This window comes from Podarcis filfolensis (genome assembly GCF_964270895.1).
Source record: "Podarcis filfolensis genome assembly, chromosome: 1".
NCBI lineage: Eukaryota > Metazoa > Chordata > Lepidosauria > Squamata > Lacertidae > Podarcis > Podarcis filfolensis.
This window is the reverse complement of record NC_139604.1, coordinates 60,608,926-60,628,064: the sequence shown is the minus strand read 5'-3', so window position 1 is coordinate 60,628,064 and position 19,139 is coordinate 60,608,926. Positions and strand designations below refer to the sequence as shown.

At 43.0% G+C, this 19,139-nt stretch overlaps 1 protein-coding gene across 6 annotated transcripts in view; it reads right to left on the bottom strand.

The window, feature by feature from the left end:
• TSPAN4 (tetraspanin 4) overlaps positions 1–19,139 on the bottom strand; it is a 500,953-nt gene that overhangs the window by 432,997 nt on the left and 48,817 nt on the right. Inside the window, exon 2 of one of the 6 annotated variants that reach the window (XM_083587759.1) lies at positions 11,914–11,967. The exons of the other annotated variants lie outside the window; for them this stretch is intronic. The gene's annotated coding sequence lies outside the window, so the exon portion shown is untranslated. The remainder of the gene's footprint in view (positions 1–11,913; positions 11,968–19,139) is intronic. 6 annotated transcript variants of the gene reach the window in all.

Here is a 19,139-nt window from a genome sequence, read left to right as displayed (position 1 = left end):
GATTCTACATTATGTAAGCTTTTGACTGCTTGTTTCTCTCTAAAAGGATCCAGTTTGCAAAAGAATGATTTGCAGTTTCGTATGTTATTCTCCCCCACCCCCAAACCAGCCCACTCCTATACTCTGAGGGCCAATTTAAAAACAAAACACTTCCTGCAATTACTCCCACACTGCTCCAGAAACGTGTAGAGCTCCTGCTCTGTACAGTTCAGACTGTGCGCATGGCTGCATACTATGTCATCTGATCCAATCAATGCAGCCATGCTTAAGAACCATGCAGCCTACTCTAACCACATGGGGTGGAAAATTTAAACGTTATCAAAGTACTGTGGGAGCAGCCCAGAGACACAGTGGCAACCATGTCGCTGGCAGAGGACGATTTAGGGGAGCGGGACCAGTTCACACGCACTGGGTGCTGAGCTGAGAGGGCTCCGTACGGGGCACTGCAACAACGATGAACAACTGAATGAGAGAGGCAGTGGGGCACTGAATTCTGGTGTCGCATGGGGTGCAGCTGAAATTTTAAAGCCCACAGTCTGCCACTGCCACCGGTAAGGATTGCATCCAACATGGAGCTCTACTACTACTACACAGGATCAGGCCTGAATGTTCAGAGCTTGCACCCCAACTCCATGGTCAGCACATCAGTGCTTATCTCTATGATGCAGCATGTAAGTGCCATGTAAGGGTACTGGCACAGTGCAAAGGGCGCCCACAATACATCAAAGTCCCCTTCGTGCTACCAGAAGGCACACACCATCAGCCTTGGAGAGTTGAATGCCACTGTGCCCCTATAGGTAAAGGGTAAAGGGACCCCTGACCATTATGTCCAGTCGTGGCTGACTTTGGGGTTGCGGCGCTCATCTTGCTTTATTGGCCGAGGGAGCCGGCATACAGCTTCTGGGTCATGTGGCCAGCATGACTAAGCCGCTTCTGGCGAACCAGAGCAGCACACGGAAACGCTGTTTACCTTCCCACCGGAGTGGTACCTATTTATCTACTTGCACTTGACGTGCTTTTGAACTGCTAGGCTAGCAGGAGCAGGGACTGAGCAACGGGAGCTCACCCCATCACGGGGATTCAAACCGCCAACCTTCTGATCGGCAAGTCCTAGGCTCTGTGGTTTAACCCACAGCACCACCCGCGTTTTAAATAGCATTCGAAACAGTGTGCCCATGACACCATTCTCTGTTGCTGCCAGCTTGGGCAATAAGAAGTGAGATACTGTTCTGGGGATTGTTGCCTCCCATAGGGAGTAAAGGGAGTCTGTATCTGCATCATCAGCAATCATGGTCATTCCACCCCGGCCCTCCAATTTCAATGACACAGGAATGCAGGAAGCTGCCTTACGTTGCACAGGAAGTCACACCATTTGTCCCTGTAGCCCAGTATTGCTGTCACGGACTGCAGTGGCTCTTCAGGGTTTCAGACAGAGGCATTTTCCCAGCTTTACCTGGAGATGCCAAGGGCTGAACCTGGGATGTTTTGCATGTAAAGCACGGGCTCTGCCACTGAGCTACTGCCCTTAGTAATGGCTTAGAACTCCAGGTCAGTCTGTATACACACAAAGTTCATTCTCCTGATGTGAACAAAGGATTAACATTCCACAGGCAACATCCCGTCTGGAAGAGTGGAATATTCAAGTGGCAGCTTGCTGAAAGCACACCATACTCTCATCTAGCCAGACAACACTCCTAAATACAGCAGAGAGGGATAGGGAGAGGCGTGGGAACAAAGTCAATAGGATGGCGACAAAAAAAGAAAGAAAGAATCCAAAAAAGGTATTACTGTTATCATTGCTACATGGGCTCAAGGTGGGTGATATAAAAGTAAACACACAATTCAATATAAAGCCATACCTGTACTGTTAAAAGACCATAACACCCATCAAATGGTTCATAAAAAATCAATTCAATGTCAACGAGCCGGGTAAGCGAAAACGATTTGCAGCATTTCCTAAGATGTCAATATACTTGGGCTCTAGTAGAGAACCTTCAGCAGAGAACTGCACAGTATTGAAGCCACTACAGAGAAACTTTTGCCACATATTTTCCCCACATCAAGATGGAAGCTGAAGGAAAACAGGGTCCTAGCATGCTGTGGGGACCAGGAAGGTTTAGAGTGAGGTCTGAGGTCTGCCTCAATCCTGTTTATGATCAGGGGATGAACTTGCCTGAATTGCTGTGATCATACTAGATTGGCTCCAGATAAGTGAACACCACTATGGATGTGTTAAAGACATTATGTAAAGACAGTAGCAGGTGCTGCAGGAGGCTACCAGCATCAGTCACCATGGTTGCCTTGTGGCTATGACCCACAGCTCAAGCCAAACAGTAGTCACAGAAGCTGCCTGTGGATCTTGTTCCACTGTTTTTCAAGGTCGCTGCTCTGCCCCAGTGCCCACAAGCATCCCCATGAAGTTGTCTAGCAACTTCAGTTAAAGGACTGTTGCCTCCTAGCAACCCCAAGACCAAACTGCCTAAAAAAGCCTTCTGGCTAGGTTGGAAGTTTGGACTGGGAAGAGCTTCAACCCACTGGCAATATTACAGCAGAGCAAGAGCCAGTTTAGCACTTCCTCAGTCCCTATTTCTTGTCGTCATGACAACCAGAGGTTCCTTCCAAGGAGTAATAGACAAAGACAGAGTGATAAGCAGACTCAGCAATGAATTGCACTAGCTAAAAAGAAGAAGAAGTCAACCTATTGTTTCCAGGCCACTTTATAATAACTATTCTGGTGAAGAGAGAGCTTTCAAAGACAAAAGGCAATGCAACAGACTTGACCACACGATAAGCTGGTCAACATATTATGAGTTTGGCAACTCAAAACATGCCCTGTCAGTCTTGTCTTCATAAACACTGAGCTAGGGACAGGTGTCAGACTTAGGTGTGACTTCCTTCTTGGCCAAGAACAATAGGAGGAGGCAGCAGGCCCTTTCCCCCAAAAAATGATTGGACAGAATACTACCTGACATTTTGCTTTGTATCCCTTATTTCAATAGGCTAAAGAAACAGGAAACTGGGGATATGGGGCAGATAATGGTAGGTGGGTAACATAGCTAGTATCATGATTTTTGAACTCCCCCCCCCCCCCGCTACCCTGGGACAAATATAAATGAGAAGGAAACACAAGCTGCCCCATTCAGGTTGCAGTGTGGCCCTTAGTACTTCATGCTATGCGTTCACATCCTGAAGACATAGCCCTTCTGCTTTCCCCAGCTCAGCAGATAAGCCCCCAAGAGCATCTTCATCTCCTCCACATCTTAAGACAGCGCAGCCAGCTCCTCCAAGGAGGCAGAACTACAGCCTACTTTTGGCTTCAGATGGCCTCACCTCACTACTAAGACCAGGGGTCAGCAACCTTTTTCAGCCGTGGACCGGTCCACCATCCCTCAGACCATGTGGGGGGCTGGACTATATTTGGGGGGGGAGGAATGAACGAATTCCTATGCCCCACAAATAACCCAGAGATGCATTTTAAATAAAAGCACACATTCTGCTGATGTAAAAACACCAGGCAGGCCCCACAAATAACCCAGAGATGCATTTTAAATAAAAGGACACATTCTACTCATGTAAAAACATGCTGATTCCCAGACTGTCCACGGGCCAGATTGAGAAGGCAATTGTGCCGCATCCGGCCTACGGCCCTTAGGTTGCCTACCCCTGACTGAGACTATATCTGCCCATAGCTAACCAGCAGAGCCTACTGGGAGCTGTCCATAGTTCTGACTCTGCCTTTGGTTTACCTTTGCCTAACTCAACCTGCCCAGAAAAAACTCTGTTGGACAGCTTCCAGTTTCCCTGTGAGCCCTAAGCCCAGCAGGATAGTGAAACAGTGAAAAACCTAGCCATTCAGGATAGGTGACCATGCTAGGGAACAGAGACACATTCATATACCCTGGACTCAGCTATTTAAAGCTTTAGCAGTCAAAAACAACAGATGGGTTGCATGCTACAATATCCTTTTAAATACAGCGCAACCAGAATTGTATATCATATCAGAACATATCATAGGTTTATAGAAAGGCATTAGGACCCTTGCCAGTTTGATATATGTTGGGGGTCAGGGAGTGAAGTGCCCTCCCTCTCTCACAGTCCCAATTTTCCCCACAGCTCAATACTTATTTCACTTCATCTCTTTTATGGGATGGAAACAGGATATTAGAAATGCTTGTCACTTATCTGACTTATTTCTTATGCAGGCTTAAAAAAAAAAAGTTTCATGAGTGTTATTAATCAAACTGAAGGAGGCCTGAAAACAAAACACACATTAGTAACAGATTCCCCCGAGGACAACACAGCCAATAGTTGACTACAGCTGTGGCACAATACACTATCCACAAGAGAAGTGAAATAAGCTTTCCAACAATTGGTAGGCATAACAAGTGGAAAGACCCAGACATCTATTGACCAAAACCTTCATCAAATGTCAGAAGAAGGATCCAGCTTTTTCTCAGGCAGTTGGAAAAATACATCAGAGAGAAGCAATTTCTTTGCTAAAAACCCAAGTTCTTCACACTGCTAGGGGTAGCCATATTTTCCCTTGCAACAAAAATGACTTGTGACACCTTAAAGGAGCAACATATTATGAGATAAGCTTTCATGGACCAGAGTCCACTTCATCAAATGCATGAACTGTCATTCTGAGTTGTAGGCAAAATGTGTCGCTTTTTAATGTCTAGAAAATTAATTAAAAGTCCTTCCTAACAACTCCCAAATTACAGATTTAGTCTTGCCATAACATCCCAATGACCATCAATATAGATTTTCCCAGGACAGTAAATATAATCTCATCCTCCAAACAAATGCATCTTCTACTCAGAGTCAAAGCCTCTGAAAAGCACGGATAAACTTTTTTAATTTCAACCATTAGCAAGTTGATATCCAAGTTATATTGCCCACCTTCTTATCACACCCATAAACCACAACAGCTCTAAACTCACAAATTCATTTACCACTAGACTTCTGCGCAATCAATGTATAACAATATAAAAACCCCAACTATGTTACAACCAAGACTAATTCTATTGTTTGGTATTTGTTAGGATGGATGTGTATGCAATTTTAATGAGTGGACTACTAAAATCCATTGGTTTGTCTAGCTAAGTTGTTTATAAAGGAGGTTTGAAGTGAATTGCCTTGTCATCCTCCTGTGAAGTTTCATATATCAATTTCTAAGTATAAATTTGGTTTTTATACATAAGATACCTTTAATTCCACAAATGTGGACTTACTACTGTTAACATTTATTATTATTATTATAATTATTATTATTATTATTATTAAGCCCATTGACATTACATTTAGAGCATTTGTATCCCACTCTTCAACCAAAAAGGCTTCCAGAGTGGCTTCCATACGATGAACTAGAAGAAGAAAGTCTTTGCCCACAGACCTATAATCTAAGGCAATACACGAAAGAGGAAAGGGACAGGGAGGAAAGAGGGAAAAACCAAACCCAGTTCTTAAGAGTTAAGTACCAGCACTTCTAATGGCCACTTAGAATAGAAAGCAACATGCATAACAGCCTTGCTAAAGGATGAGAAGGTACAAAGGATAGTACAGTGGTACTTCAGGTTACAGACGCTTTAGGTTACAGACGCTTCAGGTTACAGACTCCACTAAACCAGAAATAGTACCTCGAGTTAAGAACTTTGCTTCAGGGTGAGGACAGAAATCGTGCTCCGGTGGCGCAGCGGCAGCAAGAGGCCCCATTAGCTAAAGTGGTGCTTCAGGTTAAGAACAGTTTCAGGTTAAGAACGGACCTCCGGAATGAATTAAGTACTTAACCCGAGGTACCACTGTATATGGGAGGAGAGACTCCTTCAGATAACCAAAACCAAGATCAACAACTGCACCTTGAATTGAGCTCAGAAACAAATTGTTAACTAGTTCAGTTGCTTTGGGATAGGTGGTACATGAGCCAGGCGCTACAATCAGTCCCAGATAGGATTCTGCCCGCTGCATTCTGGGCTAACCGTAGTTTCCAAGCAGTCTTGGAAGGTTGCCCTACATTTCATACAATGTAGGAATCCAGATAAACATTAAGCATGGTGTGTGTAACATTGGGGAGATCTCAGTTTCAGAAGAAAGGGTGCCTCTGGCATATGAAATGGACCTGGAAAGGCACCCCTTGTCCATCCTGAAATTCAAGCAGCAACCACAGATCAATGGGCATCATAGGCTGCAAACTACATTCTTTAAGCTTTGAAGAATCTAGTTTGCAGCCTAGAATGCCTATTGATCCATGGTTGAATATCAGGTTTCATCAGTGGCAAAGTGTGCCTTTTTCAGCTTAAAGTTTAAGTGGGGGGGGGGTCTCATCTTGTCAAGATCAGGCTGAACATCAATTCCCAGAAGAAAATTTATTGTAGTCCCAGCATTTTTAAGGTACAATACAGTGCTCTAATCAAAGGGTTGAGTTCAACAGGGCAAGAATCCCCATTTTTTTCCACCTAAGGAAATCTGACAACAGACTGTTGTTGTTTTATACTACAGCATCCTCAATGTGTGTATTACTTCACAAAGTACAAGCAGATAACGTCTTGCCACAAGAAACTTGCAATCTCAAATTTAATGCAAGGAAGGAGAGAAAACTTGTGACAGATCAAGAATATACATTCGCCTTTATTAAACATACATAAGACTAGGTTACAGTAGAATATGGGGACTTGGGTGGCTGTGCCAAAACTGCCATGAAAATGATGGGTTTGAAAAAACAACAACAGGTTCTCCAGAGCGATCTCGGCCCTGAATGGGAAGCCTGGACTTTGAAAGTCATCTAATCTTCCTTGCTGTACTATACTGTATTGTTTTAATTGGTGTTTTTATGCAGCAGTCAAGTAATTTCGTTGTCCCTGAGAGGGGGCAATGACAATAAAGATATTATTATTATTATTATTATTAGGTTTCATCATCACAGAGGTATCCTGGAAATGTTATCTCTGCTTGATGTCTACTGTCCAATACCCCACCACTCTCATCAACATTAATCTGGATTGTTTCAAAGACTGATGTCTGGAGATAGATAGAGTTAGAGTTAGAGTTAGAGTTAGAGTTAGAGTTAGAGTTAGAGTTAGAGATAGAGATAGAGATAGAGATAGAGATAGAGATAGAGATAGAGATAGAGATAGAGATAGAGATAGAGATAGAGATATATAATTAAGACAATTTCCACATCAGCACATGACCTTTAGTGAAATGTATCATTTTTCACACAATCATAGTTTTAAAGAAAAACACAGTTTAGTGTTTCAGGGGTTTTTCTCATGTCCACCTCAGAAAACCCTGAACTCCAATCCCACATTCTCAAAATGCAAATTGAGGAGCAACTATTACACAGGACATCTGTGATCAAGTCAGGTCTCTGTTTCATTAAAACATAGCACTGACTTAAAGTTCTTTACGGCATTCTGTGCAGGTACGCACACCAGTCTGCCCTGGGGAAGCTGTCAGGAAAGCACAGCCAGGGCCCTCCCCCTAACTTCCTGTCCCAGCACTTTCTAGGTCTTGTGCCCTTCCACTAAGTTCTCTTACTCACAATGCAGTCTCCCAACTTAAAAAATAAAATAAAATCCTGAAATACAGCTGAGGGGAGATGATGCTAATTTGTTCAGCACAATAGCAGAGTGTGTGTACTTAAACCCTTTCCCTTGGGCGATCTTTCCAGTCACACAATTGCATGCACACACACACACGGGCATATGGGCCAGGGGAGGGGAGGTTCATATATATGTAATTGTCCTCTGTTGGGCAAACAGCAGGTTGTGTTTCCACACACTATTTTATTTATTTATGTAAGTTATATACTGCTTACGATAAAAAAGAATTTCTAAACAGTTTAAATAGCTTGCATAAAAAATAGGAGGAAATCAGTATCAAATCTATATAAACAAACATTCAAATAAGATTTTTTTTTTAGAGCTAACTAGAAACAGTAAAACTATATTACCATACAAATAAAACTGAGCAGTACACAAAAGCGGGTAGGGGAGAGGAAGACTTTAATTTAACAGAAATTCAGTTGTGCATTGTTTGGCCCAAAGTAGTTAAGGATGCCAAGAAGAATGCCTCTGCTTATTCCAGTTAACTGGAGAGTGAATTGGTCTCCAACATTCTAGAACATTAGCATGATCGGCTTGGAGGCTGATTAATCAGCTGGGATTTAAATTGCAGTTCTGAATATCAAATCATTCTCCAGGAAGATGGGGGGAAATTGCTACTGCAATTAGGCTTGCCATCTGGCCATCTCCATCCATTTGGATGGGACATGGTAATTCACATGTCAAAACCAACATAAAGGGGAAACGGGGGTGAATTGATGCTCTCTGAAAACCATGTTTATTCTTATGCAGGTTTGAGGGTTCTCTTTCCATTAGCTAGGTCCTAGAGTATCAAAGCAATCCAAACAATCTATGGCTTAACAGGAACAAGAAGTGGGCTCTTGGGAGTCGACTCCTATGCATTCCTGCAGTGTATAACAGGCTGTCGCTGGCAGAGAAATGCACACAAAGATCTTGGGATGTGGATAATTTTTTTTCTGCATAATATGAGTAGACTAAAATTTCATCAGAAAACCCAGTGCCAGCACCACTGTCACCCTTGTAGTGCAGGAAAAGCACACAGAGCCCAAAGAGGAAGCAGAAAGAACATCCTCCTTTAGCTCTATGTACTTTTCCCGGGAGAAAAAGATAATCAACCTCACCACCTCATTATGGAAGGGGACAGGGAGTGGGGGGGGGGAATCTTCGAGGCTTTGTGGGTGTTAGGACAAGTTATTGAGGGCACCACATTGATGACCCCTGCTGTAATTTGTCTATGTTCACATCAGCTCAGAAATCATGCAGCAGCTCTTGGCTCAGAAGGATTCACAACGACAGAAAGCAAGGATCTTTCTCTAGAAAACTGCCCAAGGCCAGCCTGGATGTCTGCTAAGTTCCAAGATAAGAGCAAGCAGCCCATTTCTTTTGCATTTTTGCTGGGTAAGTCAGAAGCCACGCTGATGCCAGACCATGCATTTTTCCATCTCCCAGTGCAACGCATTAAGTTAAAATAACTTTTGTCCTAAACAAACAAATCAGCTTTCTCAGAGACTTTATTTGGAAACAGTTTACACCTGAAATTGCCTTGTTTGATTAGAGATCATGAAGATTTTCACCTACCACCTTCTGTTTGAACAATAAGACAGACATCCCTATAAACAACATCCTTGCCTGTTCATTCTCCTAGAGACTAAGATTAGATGCCAATTTAGATAAGAACATCAGAAGACTGACACTGTAATTTTGGCCTGCTGAGATATTTTACTACTTCTAAGGGATTACCTACTCTGCACTTCTCAATTCGGTTTTTAAAAGATAACTTAACGCCTTTGCCCTTTTTAAGTTCCTTGGCCTGTGTGCCATCTTGCACTTACTTGTCTGTTTCACAATGGAATAAGTTATCAGTCTCAGAAAGCCAGGCCCCAGCAAGCTCATTCACAAAGGTGACCTCCACCAACAGAAAAAAAGTCAAAAAATGTAGCTGTGGGGGAAAACGTTGCTTCCTTCAGCCGACATATTTCAGAAGGAAAGCTTGTGTGATGCTAAATTCCAGTACTGTGCATATACAAAGGCCAATATATCCATTTCTTGCACTAGTACTGAAGAACTGGTTATTTAATACCAACAGTCCAATTATTGTCTCCCATTTTCAGGAATGACTTCCCCCCCTTTTTTTTTTCTATCAGTATGGTGCTTTCCTTACTTTACCTTTAGCAAATATTTTGAGGACGACTTTAAAAACAAAGTACAGTGGTACCTCAGGTTACAGACGCTTCAGGTTACAGACTCCGCTAACCCAGAAATAGTACCTTGGGTTAAGAACTTTGCTTCAGGTTGAGAACAGAAATTGCGCAGTGGTGCAGCGGCAGCAGGAGGCCCCGTTAGCTAAAGTGGTACTTCAGGTTAAGAACAGACCTCCAGAACAAATTAAGTTCTTAACCTGAGCTTCCACTGTATAGTTTGCACGAAGAACTGCCATTCTTGAGGTTTCATGGCTCTCCCCTACATTTGTTAAGGGGGCTGGGTTGCATCTTGATTCTTGCCCATCGTCTTCTGTTACACGCTGAACTTGGGGAAGCTCATTTTCTGCTATTAAGTTTATCAATCTGTTATAGGGCATTCTTAAGCTACTTTCTAATATGTATTTCTCCAAAGGAACCAAAGCTCTTCCTTACTTTTAAATCATGTGATCAGACACAGGATGTGGCTATAGAGTATCACAGAATTGTGGAGTTGGAAGGGACCACAAAATTCATCTTGTCCAACTTCCTGCAATCAGTTTTTTATTATTTAGGAAAAAAGGTGCTGGTACTCACCATGAAGTTGTAAGTGCCACTCTTTTAACATTTGGGATGGGAGAGGAGGAAGGTGCCAGTACCGCACACCCTTGAGAACCCCCAGAAAAAGCACTACCTGCAATTCAGGAATCTTTTGCCCAACATTGGGCTCAAACCCACAACCCTAACATTAAGACTCTCATGCTCTACCAACTGAGCTACATCAAGAAAAATCAAGCCATAAAAGGCCAGAGCAGCAATTTATTTCTATCCCTGCCCTCTACAAAAACTGTCAATCCAGAGGGTAAATGTTGCTGATTATTTGGAGAGCTGCAGCTATTTTTATTATTATTTCTGGACTTATGTTCAGGCCACTGCACATTTGCAGAATACAGCAGTCTTAAATTTCCATCTCTCTTCCCCCCCAAAAAGCATTACAGGTTACCAGTGGGCAGCAAAGCACACAGGCATTGATCAAAACACCACAGAAAGGAATCCTATCACAATCACACAATGAAGGATGCATGACCAAAGTTTTTGAATTTTGCCCCCAGGTACTATAAAAGCTCTGGATTGTATCCAATTGTGTCAGTAGGCTCATGGAAAGCTCTTTGATCCAGCAAAGGTTTCCATGAGCAGAAAGGGGAGGGAAGAGAAGCCATTTTTTTGCTGAGTCTCTCTTCTCTCTGCAGCCCCAAAATCTGCTTTACAGAACAGCAGGCTGCAATGATATGGAAAGCGGCACAGCGGGGCTGTGGGAGAAAAGAGAAATTGGCAAATATCACTTCCCTTCCCCTTCCATTCACAGAAATATCTGCTGAAGCAAAGAGCCTTGCACAAGCAGAGGGACACAAATGGATGCAACCTCGTATCTGGTTGCATGTGCCAACGTTTTAATAATTAAAAGTGCCCAATTAACATCTGGACTGCAGGTATACAATTTGACTTAAATGACCAGTTTGGCTCACAAACTCCATCTGAGCAAAGCCATGTACAGTCTCGGCAGGAATCCAGCTTCCACATAGAAATCAGAACAGCTGATGTCAACTCATGATGGCAGTCATGACATTGGGGACAAGAGCAAGCCTTTCCCAGAAAAACACACGCACTGGGAACCAAAATCAGAGCACAGCAGATAACAATGCTTGGGCCAGGGGGTCAGAGCTGCTCCAAGCATATAGTCATTCCTTCAGGCCGCCAGTTTTGGGAAATTGGTAGAGTTGACCTCCTTCTTTGACCATGTCAGTGGCCTTGGGGGTCAGATGAAAGAGCAACCACTTCCCCTCACCAGGTGCAGGAATGGAGAAGCTAATTATGTCCACATCTGAAGGACAGCACTGCTGCTACCACACAGTTCTTCCCACAAGCATCTGGTGGGTTTCAATCAAGAACGGTTAGGGATGTGTTCCAAGCGTACAAAATAAAAAAAAAATGTGTCCCTATTTTTATCTATTAAACGATAGAAGAGATTTTATTATTGATTGACAGGCAACACATGAAATATCATAGCAAACACTGTATGGCATGATTAATCACAATCTGACTTTATTTTCCAATCTCATGCCAAGACGATAAAATAGAAAACCGTTACTCACCTTCGCCAGACCTTTTAGCAATGTCCTCCCACGTCACACTCCAGATAAGCATTTCTGAAATGGCACGTGGAATGCAATTTTGCAGGAAAGTGCAGAAAACTGACCACCATCCTAAAGCAAGGTTGTTGACTTATGTTGCCTTTTTTTTAAATGACTGGCCTTGCTTCCATGCTTTCAGCAGCAGCCTCTGACACACAGAAATTAAGCTGTTACATTTCCCCCACCCCACCCCATTACTTTATTGCCGTGCGAGAAAAGGCAGCACCAGGGCCAGTGAAACCTATTAGCAATTCTGCCCCCTGAGTTTTCCTACGTGCCCTTTCTACCTCCCAGGGCAGCAGTTCTGACAAGTTACTTGCCCAGGAACAATCATTCCTCACCTGAGCAAGTGGTTTGACTGCAAAATTGAGATAGTAGCTAGACTTTCACATTACTTTATTTTGCCATCTCATTTTGCATTTTTCCTTTAAGCCCTGAATTTGGTGGGAAGGCAATTAGGGTATTTTAAATACCTCATACCAGAAAACATAGATTATTTCCCCTGATCTCAAATCTTTTGTCCCTTTTCGTTTTTTTAATCCACCTTTGCTTCAGGGCTCCATGCCTCATATTTCTTACCCTCGCAACTCATGCCTCGAGTCAGATGAGATACAATAAATCTTAAGAGTTTGATGAAATTTTAGATCATATCTTCATGTAATAGATTTTCCATGTAAGCAAGGATTTTCAGCAGATCTTTCAAGTGAAAATCCTTAAGCCAGGCAGTTTTAAAATGTTATTAAAATGAGAAATGTACCTCTGCAAGAGCTGAATGCAAGGGAAATAAAATTCATTTTTGTAGTGCATATAGATCTATCCGTTTTTTAAGAACTGCAGTAGAAACAACAGTTCCAAATACTAAACAGTAACTGTGGCTGATAACATGTTTGTTGAACGAGACAAAACCTTTCTTCCTAGAATCCCTGATTGACATATGAGATAATGAACGACTGATTAAAATGATAGTGGTTATTTTACACTTTTTATCTTGTGCATTATAGTAGCAACTCTCACAAGCTACCTGGCTAATTGGCACAACCTGCAGTCTTATAGATGCTTACTGAGAAACAATTTCCATCATCTTCACTGAGGCAGCTCTACATTAGGGGATGGGTGCAGATCAGCAGTACCGCATCTGCTTTAAATGCAGAAGGTCCCAGGAGAATCTGAGGATTAGGTATAACTGGGAATGTCCCCAGACTGAAATCCCGGAGAGACACTACTTCTAGTCAGAGTATTAGGCTACACACCAGATATGCAAAAGCCAGAGTTTTATACGCACTCACCTTCATCCAGGGAAGCAAGAGGCACCATTGCAGTTCAAAGATACGTTACCGTTACAGCAAAGCAAAAGCACTCAAGGGGAAAGGAAATCAGGGTGAACAAGACAAATGGCCTAGACAGAATGCCCAAGAGCCAGAGAGAGGGGTCTGAAGGAGCACATTTGCCCCCATCCCAGTCTAAACAAAGGTACTTTCTGCTTTCAAAGCAATAATTCTTCTCATAATTGTCTACCTTCTCCCACCTACTTTAGACACAGAAGTAAAAAAAAAAAAAGACATATTAAAACAGGAGCAAAAACATCAAAGTGCATATCCAGATTACAATCAATAGTTTGAAGAACATTGCAAAGCAAAGCACCTCGAGTCTTGTTTTCATAATACTGTTATGAGTTTGGGGTGCTAAACTGGGTGCCAGATCCTTCTAATCCCTGGATACAGCAAGTGTTAGAATTTAATTATTGGAATAGCCAAGCTAGCCTCTTGGTGAGGTGATCACCTGGGTGATGAGCCATTAAGGGGGATTAAGGGGCTCAGTATGAGACAGCAAATGGGTGGGGGGCCCTCCCTGAACAGAAAAAGCCAGAGTCTGGAATAGAGTTTTTTGCAGTGATGTAAACTAGAAGTAAAGCAGCAAACTGGAGAGAGAGTCATAGCAGCCCTTGAGAGCAGTGTTTAATTTCTGCTTGAATCCAAGGCAGCGGCTATGGGAAAAACCATACACCTTTGGGGTGTTGATGCTGTGAACCCCTCTATCGTAGGCTCAGGTTGTATACATGTGTAAATATATCATAAAGACACCACAGTGCCTCTTTCCTAAAAAGGAAACACGATCCCTGGGTAAGCATCTGGAACCCCTGGAATCTCACACCACTCGGAGACTGGTGTGGTGTGCAAAAACATCAACAATGTTAAGTGCCCACAGCCAAAACACAGCAAAGACAGCATTTGCATTGCTTTGAACAGAAAGAAAAGTGTGATGTGTTGGCTTTCTTAAATCAATTCCTCAGACCACTACCCAGGTAAAATTGCCAACAAGAAAGGAAGAAAAACAAATGGAAGCAAAAGTAACTCTTTTTCCTTTCACAGGTTCATCTTCTATTCAACAGATATTTCAGCAAAAGATCACCTGCAAATTTACAGCTGCCCCCACAAAATTGATAAATCCCCCTTTTAACCCATAACCTTTAAACCGCAATCAAAATCATAAGCTACTGCTGCACAAGACTCAGCTACTGAAGTTAGAATCTGGAAGCATCTTATGGAGTAGGACTTCCCAGATCAACCATATTGAGTTAATGTTTAAGCAGGTAAAAAGGCATCCTAACCAACCAGAACACCTCCAGGTACTATGTCAGTATCTGGTCTTGCCTAGCATATTTACTCAAAATGAGGATAGTCTTCCAAAAAAGATCTACTAACCACACTCACAGATAATCTCCTGTTCTGGAAACTGTGTGTTCCATCCTGCCTGAGTGAATACACCCAGAGAGAGTCACACACAGGCACTCAAGCATACAGGCAAGCTTGAAACCTGTCTCAGCGCAGAGTATTCAGAGAACATGCAGTCAAGTTGTTCTTCAAGTTCAATGGGCAACCACTGTTCTAAGTTCTAGGCTGGTAAGTCACATTTGGGGCAAGGGTTCTGGCCTCTCCCCAGCCTGTCCCTTTATGATAATTTCTGCCAAGTCTCAATTCACAGCCTGTGGAGTTTCTGCCTGGCAAGGAAGTTGGGCAACTCCAACAGCCATTTCCAAGACAGTTTTAAATGTTGTATTTTAAGTTGTTGTAACCCTCTCTGGAACTTAGAGTGAAGGGCGGGAAATAAGTAAAACAATAAATAAACAAAATAATAACAAATCATAATAAATGATGCAGTAGCCTCACTTTCCAACGTGCAAAAAAGAGGTAACAACATTTTCCCTGTCACTGGCTGCTCAGAGTCACCTGCCAATCACCTGGGTCAAGAGCCCTTAAAAGTGGAATGTTGCCATCATTGTTTTGTCCCTCACTATCCCTTATTACTCATCTGACTGTCCAGGATGCTACTCATGAGGAGACCCAAAGCCTATTTATAAGTAGTTGCCTAAGGATAGATAAACATTTCAAGCCTGTTGCCTTTCATGCACCATTCTGCCTTTCATATTGACTCTCTTAAACCTTATTCTTAATAAAACTCTCTTAAAACTGGCTGCTAGGATTTGATGTGTGTTCTTCCCACTCTGTCTAGATCCCTTTGGTACACATTCATGTCTGGCGAGAACTGGAGGAAACCAGAGTACCCTGCTCCTTGGGCTGAATCCTTCCTCATCTCTCTAACCAACATTAATTACTTATAGCCTTGAGAGTTGCCCTCAGAGGAAAAAGAAGGACTGGTGGCAGCATTCTTCACTTTTAGACAGGGGAGGTACTTCTGTTCCAAGAAAGCTCTCAGGCTCCCTGAAGTTCAGAGAACACTCTCAATATCTTCATTGGGGGCTGACCGGGCTTCCTACTCAAAGCATTAAAACTTAACACACACAAAAATAAAACCCTTAATTCATTCCTGGTTCTTATGCAACACTTTATGACTAAGAATATTAACATAATATAAACTCTAATTCAGCAAGAAGTTTAAGGCTCAGGTTTATTACAGGCTTGTGATCCTTTTCTTTCAGAATTGTGGGTCTCATGGGGACTGAAGGGAAGGAGCCTTGGCAAGCCATAAGGCACTGCATATGTGAATGGCCTTGCGGAAGTAATTCACAAGTCAAGACAGAGCACATACAAGAATCAAACAGAGCTTTAATTAATTGATTAATTAATTAACAAAACACCCTCCAATGCTTACAACTGTGAAGACAGCTTTGGAACTGTGTGAGAAACAACATCACTGCCAGGTAGTTAGCTTCTTTTGGTAGCATTATTGAAAGCTTTTAAACTGGACTATGTTCTCAGGAAGGAAGGAAGGCCCATCCCACAAGGAGTCTGCTGTCGGTTGACTCACCAGCCATTGCCCACTCTCCGCTTAATCAACATCCATTGTTCACTCCCTATTCCCAGGGGACTAAACCGAATTTGAGCCACAACTCCTGACCTCATTGGCTTCTTACAGCCCTTGGGAAGAACTAGCCAGGCATTTAGAGCAACCCAGCATGGGGAGCCCAATCTATGAGCTACAGGAAGCCCCAGCTGGCAAAGTGTCAAGACAAATTTGGCAGCAAGACAAGGAGAACCACTCTGCCCTTGAAGTAACTTAAACTACAGAAACAATTATGCAGGTAGAATGCCAGCAGGAGTGTGGGGACCTCTGAGTGACCACATTTGGCATGGAGAAAGTGGAGAAAGTTCTTCTCCCTCTCTTAGAACACTAGAACTTGTGGAAATCCAATGAAGCCAAATGCTGGAAGATTCAAGACACACAAAAGAAAAAACCTCTTCATGCAGCACATAGTTAAGCTATGGAGCAAAGCCCCCACAGGAAGCAGCGATGGCCACCAACCTAGATGGCTTTAAAAGAGGATGAGACAAGGCTGTCAATGGCTACTACTAGCCATGATGGCCATGTTCTACCTCCACTCTCCGAGGCCTCTGAATACCAGTTGCTGGAAACTGCAGAAGGGGAGAGTACTATCACGCTCATGTCCTGCTTGCAGGCTTCCCACAAGATGTTGGGCTGGATGGGCCACTGGTCTGGTCCAGCAGGCTCTCCTTATGCTTTTATGTCAGAGTAGGTGAAGGAACCTGAAGGAGATAGAGCAGGACTTCCAGTGACAATAAGCAGGGCTTCCTTGTTCCTTTCTAGGTTTACACAATTGAAAACATCTGCAAGTTTTTCTTAACTCATGTCATTTTAACAGGTAACCAGACTTTGCTGTTAAGCCACATTTTCAAGTCCCCAAGTGCTCAGTTTTTGTCATTACTACTTATCAACATTCTCCTTACTCAGAGTCCAGTGTATGCAAGGCCCTTGTTTAAATCCTTGGTGGACTGGAAATGCAGAAACATTTCTGTAGAACTTATCTGATCTTGCTCTTTGTCACACCCTGAAGACACCAATGCCATCCATTCTGAGGGCTAGCATTATTTTGAACAGCAGCAGCAGCACCTATACAGTACTCTCATGGTAACAGCACACAGTTTTCATCTTGTAAGTGACAAAACTCCATGGTCAGTTGCACATAATGCATTCAAAAGCTGTTTTTCAGAGGAGCCTGTCCAAGAAGATCACAGCTATAAAGCTAGCTAGCGTTATAGCTTTGGTACTACCAATCTCATGCCTTTTGCTGCCAATAAAACCATGACCTTTCACAGAAGAACATGGCTACCTGCATTCCTGTTTATGTTTGGCAGCAGAGAGAGCACATTGAGTGCCCACAGTCAGGCAGATGAGCCAGAGGAAGGAAATCCAATGAAACCAGTGGTGAAAGCAGAGTAAAGGAAAACAAAAATGTGACAGAGGAAAAGCATTATTTGACTGCAGAATTGTTTTCCTCAAGATATCAACACCTCCTCCTTCTGCTGAGCCGCTGCACTTTTTTGGGGAGAAGGCAGACCATGCAAGCAATTTCTTCCAAAACAGCTTTGTGATCAAATGCTGATAAGACATGCTCCTCTCAGGCAGAAATTGCACTTTGCATCCAGCTGGTGTGCCAGTTTCCATCATCGGTGATATATGGAGAAAATGATGCGGTCAGCACCAGGTTCACGCAAATAAACAAAAGAGGCAGACCACACAGTTGACTCTACAAATGATATCCGAGATGTGAGCAAGCCTCTAATAGTAACTTACATAAACCAAATTATATCCTTTGATGAAGAACTCCTCTGGCTCAAACTAACACACCAGAATAAATCACAGACACAGACACATGTATGCACGACTTCTTCTATTTTGGTACCTCTGTGGTTTGCCACTTTTGTGAGCTGATGTCTTTCCCTGCCCCCCACCCACCTAGAACAGTACCCTATTCAACTACTTTTGTTTCTTTAGCCCGATTTGGTCAAAGAGTATCCTTCAGCGGGCGAGAGAACCAAAGACTACCATTTATTATAAGAACAAGCAGCAACCAAGTGTTTTTAACTACTCAGCCAGCACTATGTATCTTCATGCTTCTCCTAGCAAGCACATATTCCCAGAGCCATACTACATCACCTCCACTGCAGCGTCAGTGTGACAGGCCATACACCTCTTTTGTCACCCTTAAGGGAAAAGCAGCATCTGTGCCTATTTGCCTCCTGAATGCTGAGAAGCTGCAACTATTCCTGGCTTCCTCACTACCTTCCTCTTCAAGGAGCAAACGGGGCAGGGCCCGGTGTGCCAGTACATCAGTTGCTAACTGGCAGGTTATCAGCATTTATTGTGGTGGGGAGGGAGAGTTTCTAGTTTTTTAAGATTATAGAGGAAACATGTAGGCAGTGCCTGGTGAAAAAGAGAAAAAGCCAGAGAACTGAGAAGGGATTCTTGTGACTAGGATATATGCTATCAGTGCCATGCAGAGGCCCATTCCACACACACCCGCCATTAAAAAAAAATAATTATGTAAAGTAAGCAGGTATAAGTAAATTTATAGAATTTACTCAAGGGCTGGATTTGGGATTCCAACTTTCCCTGAAGCTGTGATTCTCTTTGCTGCAGAGATTCAAAGGAAGTTCCCATGGGCAACAGGAGACCTGGCCAATGGAAGCCAACACTTGACATCTCTGTGAAGGTTTGTCTTTCTTTTTCAGGCTGCCCCAAAACAAGAACCCCTGTGCAAAACAAAAATGATGCCAGAAAAGCATGGCGGGATGAGGAATCCGTTTCCTTTTGACAACTCCCCTTACATCTCACAGGGCAACAGTACAAAGAAGACACCTGTCGTTCGGCAGGATAGGGAGAAAGAAACAACAAAGCCAGCCACCTTTGGCTTTGTAGAAAAGTGCAGC